The sequence below is a fragment of the Gadus morhua genome, chromosome 16 (genome assembly GCF_902167405.1).
Source record: "Gadus morhua chromosome 16, gadMor3.0, whole genome shotgun sequence".
Lineage (NCBI taxonomy): Eukaryota > Metazoa > Chordata > Actinopteri > Gadiformes > Gadidae > Gadus > Gadus morhua.
In genome coordinates this window covers 20,720,948-20,733,447 of record NC_044063.1, presented here as the reverse complement: position 1 = coordinate 20,733,447, position 12,500 = coordinate 20,720,948, and the positions used below count along the sequence as shown (strand labels likewise).

General features: G+C 42.1%; 1 protein-coding gene across 11 annotated transcripts in view; it reads left to right on the top strand.

Annotated features, from left to right (window-relative positions):
• The window catches only part of rap1gap2a (RAP1 GTPase activating protein 2a), an 87,065-nt gene that overhangs the window by 53,812 nt on the left and 20,753 nt on the right, over positions 1-12,500 (top strand). Inside the window, exon 1 of one of the 11 annotated variants that reach the window (XM_030337135.1) lies at positions 5,656-6,085. The exons of 8 other annotated variants lie outside the window; for them this stretch is intronic. The gene's annotated coding sequence lies outside the window, so the exon portion shown is untranslated. Of the gene's footprint in view, positions 1-5,655; positions 6,086-9,536; positions 9,824-12,500 lie in introns of those variants that run through there. 2 more of the 11 variants (XM_030337132.1, XM_030337133.1) reach the window with 2 other exon arrangements.

The following is a 12,500-nucleotide window of genomic DNA, read 5'->3' as shown; positions in this document are numbered from 1 at the left end:
TATTGAAGGGACCTAGTTTTGTTTGATGTTTTTGTTTGGTGCAGTAGCCCTTGAAGGCTTATGGCAGCACACAATGAGATATTTCCCCCGCGCTACCCCGGGACTTGCACAATTGCCCTTTGGCCAATTATGTTACGACCCCGTCGTCTTGTTTTGCTGAGGTTGAATCCAGCCTCATCAATGTAAATCAATTCATGAGGCTGTGCAGCTCCATCCATCTCCAAGATGCGCTGTAACAAAACAAAATACATGCATTGCATAGTTTAGTTGGCATTACTCAAAACACTCAACTACAGTACTACACATACAGAACCCCCACCCCATCGAACAGGTACCTGGTAGCTCTCTGAATGTATCTATGTGGTACTGATACAATGGCACATATTCAGCTGTAACTGGATGACACCAATACTGTATTGTAAATTTAAGGACTGTAACACTTACCTGTACATATTCACGTCAAAGTCCTTTGACCCTGACACTGTTTCTCTCAAATGGGACCCTGTACAATGGCTTCATGGTAATTTGGTGCTTTACCAAGATGCGTCTGATAGTGGAAATGCTCACTCGCTCTATGTTATTGAATACTTCTCTATCTGCAAGTATTTGTTGCTGTAGCTGGTTGAGACGGATTGCATTGTTTGCTCGGACCAGCTCCACAATGGCAAGGTCCTGCTGTTGGGTGAACAGGCGTTGGTCTCCGCCCCCAGAAGGTCTTCTAGTCATTCTATAGAAAAAAGAAATCACGAAATGTTACTGTATTGGTTTGCTTCTTCTTTTACAGTACTGTATATACTGTACTTTACTGTATATACCATAGAAAGTACTGAAACATCTCAATGTAGGTAATCACAAAACTACCACTTTCGTTCAAAAAGGAGCATTAGCCACCCTGCAATACAGTACATGTGATATGGTACAGTACTGCAAATACTCTAGATACAGTCTGAGTAGAGTAGAAAGTAGAGAGTTGAAGACATACCTGTTTTCCAGTCGGAATGTCCTTATTATGGATGAAACTGTGAAACGGCTTAGATTAGGGTGGACTCTCTGCCCAGCTTCCCTCATAGTCAGGCCATGGTTTATGACATGGTCCACCAAAGTTGCTCTTATGCCATACAAAATAATGTTTCGTGCACAGCCTCTTCCACCACGTCCTCCTCTATGTCTCTTCCTCCTCTACCTCCTCTACCTCTGCCTCTTGCTCTTGCTGCATCCATGCTCGCAAAGTTCTCAAAATGGCTTAACTGAGGCCTTTTTGCAGCTGGCTGATTGGTGTTCAGTTTTGGAAGAAAGTGTTTTAAGGTGTGTAAGTAAGTATTCTCAATTAACCAATGTGTTTAGGATTTTGAATAGATGTGTTTTCCCAATGGTACAATGAAACGTTATTTTTGAATTAAGTGTCTTATGTATGAAATACTGTGTAGTGTGCAGGAGCAAGTGTGTTGCAGAAAGGAGCAAGTGTGTTGCACAATTGCAACTAAGGTGCAAAGCAGCGCTTTTGTTTAAGGAATGGTTACATGTGTTTTAGGTATAGAAACAGAAACTTCAAGTTGTGTTGCTTTGGTCTAAGCATGTGTCTATAGTGTTCAAGCAATTGAAAAAAACTGTAATGCTTTCACTCATCTTTGTCTTCTGGCTCACCCACACACACTCGAGGTACACAATTCATAATACAGTCCATGAAAAACCTTGGTATAAAGTGGACACACACACATATATGCACACACAAACACAAACACACACACACACACACACACACAAACAGTTTTTTACAATACAATAAACACAATTTTGATTGTTTTGTTTTGTTTAGCAAAATCCAACACACGAATAGCACAATCACAAACCCAATTAGCAAAACACCTTAGCTCCTTTGCAAAATGAACCACTCTTGTAAAAACTATACACTAACTTATCAACACCATATTCTTTTACCATATGAAACACACACGTTGCATATGACTTAATTCTGTTTGCACCAGTTACACTCTGCTGTTGAAAACCTTAAACGCTTTCGGCTAATTCTGCTTCTAAGTGCATAGAGTAGTATGGGTGAAGCACACAGTGAATTTGCAAAACATTGCTCGGATTTGCACAACTGTAAACACAATGTCTGCGCACACTTTTTGCAAAACAATACACGCTGTGAACACTAAACACACTTGTATGCATTACTGTAGAAACCACACAGGACACAAGACTAATGCTGTTGACAATGTTATTTTTTTTTTTCCATATGCTCAAGGCAACAAGCCAACAAAAAAAATTTCCCAGTTTTCATGAACATAACGTGAACAAAAAAAGAACCCCCCCCCCCCCCCCCCAAAAAAAAAAGAAAACACAGCACATAAATTGCTATTGTTGGTCTCTTCTCCTAGCTGGATATGGCCAGAGAATCTCATCTACATCACAGGCGATATCCTCATTCGCCAGACAGCGGGGAAAGAATCGCCGTGCATGCCTTATCCACCCCTGTATGGCTGTGGCCTCAACCTGGTCACAGGCCTCCTCCATGGCCTGAACGAGGGCTACCCGAGCCAGGGGGTGCAGATCGTAAACCTTCCACCGCCATGCCGAGAAAAATTCTTCAATTGGGTTAAGAAATGGTGAATATGGTGGCAGGAAAAGGACTGTGAAATTTGGGTGCTGTGTAAACCAGTTCTGAACCAGAGCAGAGCGGTGGAATGAAACATTGTCCCAGGTGACAATGTATTGGATCTGTATGTTATTGATTGTGAGGTTGTATAATCTGTCTAAAAATGCAAGGATGTGAGGGGTTTTATACGGACCCATGTTGGCATGGCGGTGGAGGACCCCATTCTGGGTGATTGCCGCGCAAAGGGTGATGTTACCCCCACGTTGCCCCGGGACACTAATAATTGCCCTCTGGCCAATTACATTTCTTCCCCTCCTTCTGACCTTTGAGAGGTTAAACCCCGCCTCGTCTATGTAGATGTACTCATGCTGAATGGCCTCAGCATCCATTTGTAAGACTCTCTAAAATACAGTGAGACAAGATTGTGTAGTTCAGCATAGATTTAGTGTACAGCACATTTACATGTAAAAAAAGGTTATGTGTGAAGTATGCAACATCAGAGTGCTAAAGTGAACAATACATACCTCCACATACTCATGCCGCAGCTGTTTGACCCTCTCCGAGTTCCTCTCAAAAGGCACTCGGTACATCTGTTTCATTTGTACCTGATGTGCCTTCAGGATACGAGCTATGGTGGACAGAGAGACCTGATTCACGTTCTGAAAAATGGTTTGGTCTTCAATAATTTTGGCCTGGATTTCACGAAGCCTGATGGCATTATTTGCCAAAACCATATTCACAATCTCCCTCTCCTGCAGTGGTGTGAAAATGGGAGCCCTTCCTCCTCGTTGTACTCGACCCTCAATCCTATGTAGAACAAAACACATGTAACCTACTGTAAAATGTCACAGGAAGGGGTATCAAAAGTGCTGATATGGGGTGCATACAGTAAGAAGCTGTAAACAGGTAATTTTTGTACCTGTTTTCCAGTCTGAATGCCCCTATGACAGATGCCACGGTGAATCTGCTGAGATTTGGCTGGACTCTCAGTCCAGCCTCCCTCAGCGTCAATCCATGGTTCACAACATGGTCCACAAGAGTTGCGCGAATTTCATTGCTTAAAGTTGGACCTCTTCTCCTTTGAGCTTCACCTCCTCCTGCTTGAAGTCTTCCTCTTCCTCTTCCTCTTCCTCTACCTCTACCTCGGCCTCTACCTCTGGCACGGCCTCTGCCTCCTTCTCCTTCTTCTCCGATTCCCCCTCTCATCCTCACTCTTCCTCTTCCTCTTCCTTCCATTTTGGTTAAGTTTGGTGAACTCACCTGCTGCATTTTTATAGTGCTTAAACCTGATTGGTGTGTCTACAATTAAGCAATCTTGTGTTTGCACACCTGATGGCAGTGTTCAATCAACTGGCTCATGGGTGTGGTAATTTGATAGTCAGTGCTTTAGAATTGCAAGGAAGTGACATCTTGATATACTTCTGTGTCTAATGCATAGACGTGTGGGTTAGTGTTTCAAATCACTGTGTGTATTGTTTTGCACAAAGTGTGAACGGACTCATTGTGCTTACAGTGGTGCAAATCTGGGGCCGAGTTTTGCTCCTTGAGTGTAAGGTTTTGATAATTGGGCAAAACTTTAGATTTTAGTGTTTATTGTATCGTAAAAAACTGTAATAGACAGAAAACATATTGGGTGTATTTAGAATCCTAGGAGGACGATGGCAGAATGTAAATGTCAGTGAGTGAGTGAGTGGATGAAATATGGGCAGGTAAGAAATGTGAAGGATGGAAAAAAAAAACAGAATATGTAACCAGAGTCCTCGGGTGTGTGAACCAGTTTTACACCTCAATGTCATCGCTCTGGAGCAGACAATGGCTGGACATCAGCCACCAAAGTTACACCAGACTTTACTCAGAGCCATGCTAACTTCAGAATGCATGCATTTCCCAACAGTAGAAAACAATGCAATTGCTACATTTTCATTACAGCATTTCCTTCTTGCACAAGTGCTCTGTCTATTGTTTTGATTCACATCGCCAGACAAACTTTGACTGTTTTCACACAAGCAAAAACACACACACACACACACACACACACACACACACACACACACACGCACACGCACATGCACACGCACACGCACACAACCACACACACACAGACACACACACATGCACACATCTGAGAATCAGTCTCCTGTCTAGTCTAAACCTTCAATGCTTAACGAGTGAAACCTTTAATTGTTCAGTAGGATCTGAAAAATATTTAAAAGTTAACCTATTTTTCCAATTATTCTGTTGTATCTCTTTCTCATTATGTGATTAGCATTTGTTCCGTTGAAACTCAGGCAGCAGGTAGATGTTTTCAGATGAGATTCTTCAATATTATGAACACAAGAAATATGTTTAGAGCTAGGGTAGGCCATTTATTTCAGAAGCATTTTTTTTGTTGTTGAAATCTTTTTTATCTGTTATCTGTGGCTGTTGCAGGCGAGCGATGCTCATCCAATCATTTCCTTCAGGCCGAATGATTGGATGGCCTACATGTCTGGGTACCTACATTCCCGCCTACATGTATAGCCAGTGCACTCATTGTGCGTGACCAGAGTCTTCCAAAAGGGCTGGCTGACCTTTTGCTAAAGGTGTTTTTGGGGAGGGGCTTTGGAGAGAGCCTAAAGGATGATTGGGATTTTTTATTTGGCATCTTACTGGCAGGTTTCTCGAAATTGCAGACCCTAGCTTAAAAACGGATTATTCAAAGATACATTGTCAATTTGAGTGGATTGCATCCAGTTATAAAAAGGATTGGTGTTGGAGGAGTGCATCTATATGCAGGCAATTGCATAAAGATACACTCTTTCTATCAGTATGTTGATGTAGTATGTGAGTAAATTGAACAGAAATGTTCAATTTGGTGTTTGAAGAGTGTGTGTAGAATAGAATAACCTTTATGGTCATTGCACAATACAACAACATTTTGTTGGAGCAGTCCTCCAGTTGCACAGTTATATAAAAAACAACAATATCAACAATATCAACAAGGATGTGTGTGTGTGGTGGGGGGGATGGGGGACTGCTGTGTAGGACAGGACATTGTAATAGTTAAGAAACATGAGAAGCTATGTGTGGATCTTCATGGGGGCCTGTTTGTTTGTTTTTGTGTGTCTCTAGATACACTTAAAAAACCTGTTATGCTTCAACAAGAGATTTAGTTTAGGGCATGCCTTGACGTTCCTGTTTCCTTATCTTCAGGCACTTAATGAGGAGAGTGAAAGCAAACATGGGAAGGTGCAGGAAGGAGAGGGAGAGGGAGAGAGAAAGAGAGTGAGAGAGAGAGCAAGGGAGAGAAGGACAAGGGAGAGAAGGACAAGGAAGAGAGAGAGAGGAAGTGAGGGTGTGAAGGAAGAAAATGGTTCATGTGTTTCCCAGCAAAGACTGCCGAAAAACATGCCTCTTTCCTCTAGAAGAGAATATCTGAAGGAAGTCGCTAAAAACAACAACCGGGTGCAAGCAACTTTGTTTGCTTAAAGCACCGCCACGTTTGGGGTAAGTCTCCATACTCAACTGTCTGCTGTAAACCCATATCAGATAATCTGTTTACAGCCGCAGCGCATTATAATTGTAGCCTCCTGCATAACAATTATGGATCCGCACCAATCATTCATCAGACGTCTTGCGGGGACAGTAGATCGAGATTGTGAAACGAAATACAATAATTGTGTGTGTTGTTGTGTCTATCGCCATGCGCACAGAGAAGACGTATAAACCACGTGATAGGTATTGATGAGTGGTCGTATAAACAGTTATAATAAATAATAAGTATTCCTTATTGGCATTTTTATTATTGCAAAATAGACAGAAGAAGATAGCCTATCCAAACAATGCTTATTATTTTTTGGCCCTAAAACGAAAAGCAATACAGCAGTCCTCTGATGCGTGTGCCAGGGCGTCAGATCAACACCTGGTAGGTCTGATAATCAGGATGAAATGGGATTCCATCTACCAATTGCAATCCTTATCCTCATCCACTGGGCCAGGCCTGCTGCTCTGAGGACCTCAAACGCCTGGCCCGCGCCAGCGTGGACAATCGAAGCCCCGGCCGGCGAGCGGTCGTCGCCAGTGGTGGACAGTGGTGGAGGCTTTGTACTGTTACGAAGTGAAAGTAAAATAAAAGAGGCTTTGTACTTAAATCGTACTTTTTACTCCACTCCATTCGAAAAACATGTCGTTCCTTTCAACGTTCCTTTCCAAGACATCCATGCTGTGTGTGTTTGTGTGTGTGTGTGTGTGTGTGTGTGTGTGTGTGCGTGTGTGCCTGCGCGTGCCCCCTGTGCGCGTGAACGTGATTGTGGGCACGTGTGTGTCTGTCTGCGCTTGGCCCCTGCGCGCGAGGGTGTGTGTGTGTTTGTATGTGTGTGTGTGTGTGTGTGTTTTTGCGTTTCTGTGTGTGTGTCTCTCTGCGCGTTGCCCCTGCGCGTGCGTGTTTGTGTAAGTGCGTGTGTGTGTGTCGGTGTGCACAGCATGCGTGACCATAGACAATAAAGTCACAGATCCAAAAGTGTAACGATAAGAAAAAATCGTGATTCGTGCAGTTTGGGCGGGTTTCTCCCAACTTTGCTTTTGTCCTCGTGTGTCTGTTTAGCCTTCGAATTTCACTGTCACGTTTGACGTTTATAGATAACACACAATAATGGAAGAAGCACCAGATATTGAAATTGAGCCCCCATGGCCATATTTAAGCAAACTATTTGAAGTAGTGCCTTTTTTAAGAAGCATACGATTTCCTCTTTCAAGAATTCGCCGTCCAATCTAATAGGTAATCATGATAATTTCAAATTATATCGGTACCAGAAATCACAAATAGAAAACATTGTGTTGGTGGGGTTTCTTTTAACCTTAAATTAGTGTATAAAGGACATAGGAAGACATTGGAATTACATTACACCAAATTACTTTTACTTTTGATACTTAAGTACAATTATAGCCAAGTACTTTTATACTTTTACTCAAGTCAACGTTTAAAGTCCACTTTTACTGGAGTAATATTTCAACCTCAACTTTTGCTCAAGAACGTGGTCTGAGTACTTCGACCACCACAGGTCGTCTCATCCTCACCAGTGGTAGCCCTCGGTTGGGTGACAACGCAGAACGATATAGACACTGAATACATGATAAAACCAAGACTAGAGGTGTCCTTCACTGAGATCTTCCATTGTTAAATCTGATTCGTCGGGACAGACATTTGATCGTCGAATCGTATATATTCTTTTATTTATGCGTCTCAATAATGCATAATTTTTTGGGGACTTTTGTGTGGTTTAAATGGTGAAAATAACCCATTGCTGAATAGGGTGCAGTGCCTTCACTAAATGATCAACCATAAGATAAACTCCATCTATGAAGACAGAGGGCCCTATTTTAACGGTCTGAAACGCAAGTGAGAGTTGCTTGGCGATGTCGCAATTTTTTCGCTATTTTACTGCAGCGCAAATCTAAAAGGGGTTGGTCTGAAGTAGCCTAATTACCCGTAGGTGTGGTTTGGGCGTAACGTGCAATAAACCAATGAGAGTGCCAGCTCCCATCCCCTTTAAGAGCCATGAGCGCATTTGAATCTGACGAGTTAATATTTTGACAGCGCGTCTGCAGTCTCCGATGAGACAGATACACATGAATTTCAAACTTCAAATGGCTCAGTCTATGGCCAAATATTATGGCCTAATTCACACATGGAATAAGGTTTTTTTATTTGAGTCCTCAAATAAATTTCGGCAAAGAAAACTCTATTTAATGGTAGCGCAATACATTATAAACATCGTTTCTTATCAGTATTGCATGCATCATCGTTATCGACTTGTGTTCCTAATATGCATGTGTCCCCCCGTTAATATACATTGCCCTGGACTGTATTATGCGTTACGTGTTTAGTTTGCGTGTGTTTAAACAGATGGATGCACACACGCAAGCCCTCATTCATTAATTAATTTACACATACACACACGCGCGCCAGCATTCATTCATTCTTTTTAACACTCACTCGCGGTAAAACAATGTTTTCTCACGATCAAATACTCATCAATCCTAAAAGTTATGGGCATGTACACGATTTCTGTGTCAAGAAAATATGTGTTTGTTGTACGGTGTTTGCAGATGGATTGATTTAAAAGTACAACTTATTACCGCTGTATCAGCTGTTATTTACCAAATAATTTACCAAGAATGTGTGGCTAGGTAGATGAGAGAAGCAAAGTGTATGCACGAGGTACACAAGCAACATTATGCATGCGCCCTTAAAATAGCATCTGAACAACGCCCCACTGACTTTAAACCAAGTATTTCTTGGTTTGTGGCGCAGCCCCCATGGGGCGCAGGATCATTCCCTTATTTACCTACGAGTGGCGCAGGAGGGAAAAGAACGCTCTATGCCAGTTGCAAACAAGCAACGACACATGTGCCAGTGATTAAGTTAATTGCGCCGGATGCATGATAGGACCCATAGAGTTTATCGAACTCCAACGATAAAGAAAATGAGGAAAGCGTTTCACTCAGAATTTTCAAATACTTGTGGATGATTTCAGTGTATAGAACAAATTTGGCACCAATTTCAATTGAGCAGACTGGCGAAACTGCGCTACCGAGTACCAACGGAGATAATGCGCCAGAAAAGGTTTTGAATTGCTTTTTCCCCTGATATTTTATAACCTACTAGACTACTTCAAAGACTAAAGTAATTGTATAGTGCAATTGTCATTAGACAGAGTGGTTATCAAACAGAGAATAAGGACACTATTGAAATTAAAACAGCAAATTGGACTTCAACCCCCACAAAAGAACATCACATGACTGACAAGCTTTTCCTTTTAGAATCGAGCAATCATTTGGTATAACACTACTGAATAAACTAGACTCAGGAAAAAAATATTAAGCACTAATCAACAAATCCAATAACTTAACCTTTCTAAGTTCTTAACATCAGGACATGAAATGTTCTGAAAGAAATTAAACAGAAATGTGTCTCCAAAGAAGACAACATTTTCCCCAAGAGATGCTTTCATAACTCCAGACAGGACATGACATGAGCGTCTGCCTCTGCCCATGTAACAGATAGACAATCGCCCCGGGCCATATTTTCTAAGGACGCGTGAGGCAGCGACTGGGATCCGTACACTTTCTGTACATAGCCTCATCTCGCATTGTAAATGCTTACCCTTGTATTTTCGAGAGAGATCATCTGTTATCCGTGACGCGCAGACATCCAGGTGGCTGTGAGAAAAAGGACATTGCGAAGTGAGTACTGTTGTTGTAGTTTCTAGAAAGTGGACCTCGTAGATGGGCCTGTGCCTGTGCTTTGTTCATGTTAGGAAGTGGTTCCATTCTGTTCTCAGTGGCTCCTTAGCGGACTTCAGGGTTATTTGGGTCTACTGCAAATATCATAACAGCCCAAGTGTTTTCTTAAGGATCTATATTGATGCAATAGTAGCTTCTGCGTATCTTTTCTGTCGGTCAATCAGGCTGAATGACAGGCCGTCAACACTTATCTTTTTTCCTTTTTTTTGCCATCCCCCTCTTATCTATCGCCTGCCTCCGGCCATCCCTGGAGTGTTACCATGGGTGATGTGAGGTGGAGAAGGATATGTTCAGACAAGGAGAGCGGGAAATAGAAAGGAGGAAGAGAAAGGGTGTCTTTGTGGGGTGTGGAAGGGAGTTTCACTCCAAATTCTGGAACGGCAAAAGGAGATGAGCGGGGAGATAAAAGGATTGGAGAGTGAGAGATGGAGGGTGTGTGTTGTCGGAGGGGGGGGGGGGGGGGGGGGGGGGGGGGGGGTCAGGATTAGCAGAGCGACAGAGCAGAACAGGGTCAGGGACAGAGTGATGCATGCCTGCCAGACGGGTGGTATGACCTCCCTCCCCACTAGACAAGGTCTCAGAGCGAGGCTTCGTCCTTGTCTGGTGTCGCCGCAAAAAACTAATGAGCGAGAGAAACGTCTGAGCCACTGAAAGCTGCAGATTGAGGCCTGTTACATAAACGCTGCAGGACAGAAGGGTAGCAGTTTATAATAGGGTTCGATCAAAATCAGCTTTTGGCCTTTAGTTAATGGTTAACGAATCATGAACAAAACATCTATATATATATATATATATATATATATATATATATATATATATATATATATATATTTATATATATATATAATATATATATATATATATATTAGAGCTGTCAAGCGATTAAAATATTTAATCGTGATTAATCGCATTAATGTCATAGTTAACTCTAATTAATCGCGATTAATCGCAAATTCTTTTTCTAGGCTAAATATCCCTTGATTTTTTTGTCCCATAATTCTTCTCATTTTAATTCTCTTATCAACATGGTGAAGTGCATCGGCTTGCCTTGTGCAAATCATTTTTTATTGATAAAAACATTGGCATATACACTGATCAAAACAGGACGATACAAAAAAAGAGCCTATAGTGCAATTAAACGACTGCTTTGAACAAATGTCATTTGAACATAGCAGTCAGGCTACTGCTTCTTTGTTTTGAGCCAAAGAAAAAAAAAAAAAAAGAAAAAAAAAAATTATAAAATAATTGCGTTAATCGCGCGATAAAAAAATTAACGCCGTTAAATTTGGTTTGCGTTAACGCCGTTAATAACGCGTTTAACTGACAGCTCTAATATATATATATTTGTAGATCAATAATTAGTGGTTCGTTAAATGCCCCCTAGCATCTCCAGTTTCTACAATGCACTGGATAGACGGTGCTAAGCTGATCTACCAACCATACATCTGGGTGCGGACTCCCACCTGTGATGTCACTAGAGGGTCGATTTGGAGGCTTGTAAGGGCTAATCAACATCACACCTGGTGGTCAAATTGGCGCCCTTTATTGCAGCATTTACTTATCATCCTTATATTGATTGTTTTTTTAAGGATTTGTCGATTGTTTAACTAAAGGCTGATAAATGACTCATGACTGACATTATATAAAGTGTTGCCAATACATGGATTATGCTTTACCACCGTCATGTATGTGTCACATTTCGAATACTTTCGACGCAAAGCGAGATGGTAAGCAATGTACACATTGCTTTTCTGTGAGGAAGATGATTTGAGTGGGCGACATTTGAGCGAGCGCACACACGTACCGTCACCTTGTGGGAAACGCTCAGACGGCTTCAGTCCAGCCAATCGAATCCAAAGGCTGCAGAGCTCTGCAGACATAATAAGACATCACACATAGATTCGCCTATACATGGATCCATACCTGCCCATGCTATCAGAGGTCAGAGAGGAGAACAGACACAAAGTCACAAACACACACAAACACAAAAACACACACACACACACGCACACGCACACACACACACACACATACAGATGCACACACACAGGCACCTACACACACCCTTACCTACACGCTTTCAGAGATCAGAGATGATTACACTCACACACAGACACACACCCAGACGTGTACCTATGCACACATCCATTCCTGGCCATGCTATAAGGGATAAGAGATGAAAACCTACTAACACACCAACCTGACATTCACAGTGTACTCCACACACACCTCTATGTCAGATAGTTGTCTATAAGCCATCTGCATGTCAGCAGAGACGGATGTACCGTACTGTGCTGCCTGATTCCAGACCTCCTGCTGTCGAATCTCCCTGACAACGCACAGTTTCCATATCAGCTTACAGTGTTGATGAACTGGTTATATATTAACTCTTGAGATAATCCTTCCTCTCTCTCTCTCCATGCTCTCTGTCCCCCTGGCTGGCTAGGTTCTAAAAAACATTTGCATCCACGTCACACAGTGAGTGACATCGTCTGAATGCAATTGTTTTCTTGCACACTGTGTGCCTACAACTGAAAAATGCATTGTGTTTACCACCCCAGTCTCTCTCTCTCTCTCTCTCTCTCTCTCTCTCTCTCTCTCTCTCTCTCTCTCTCTC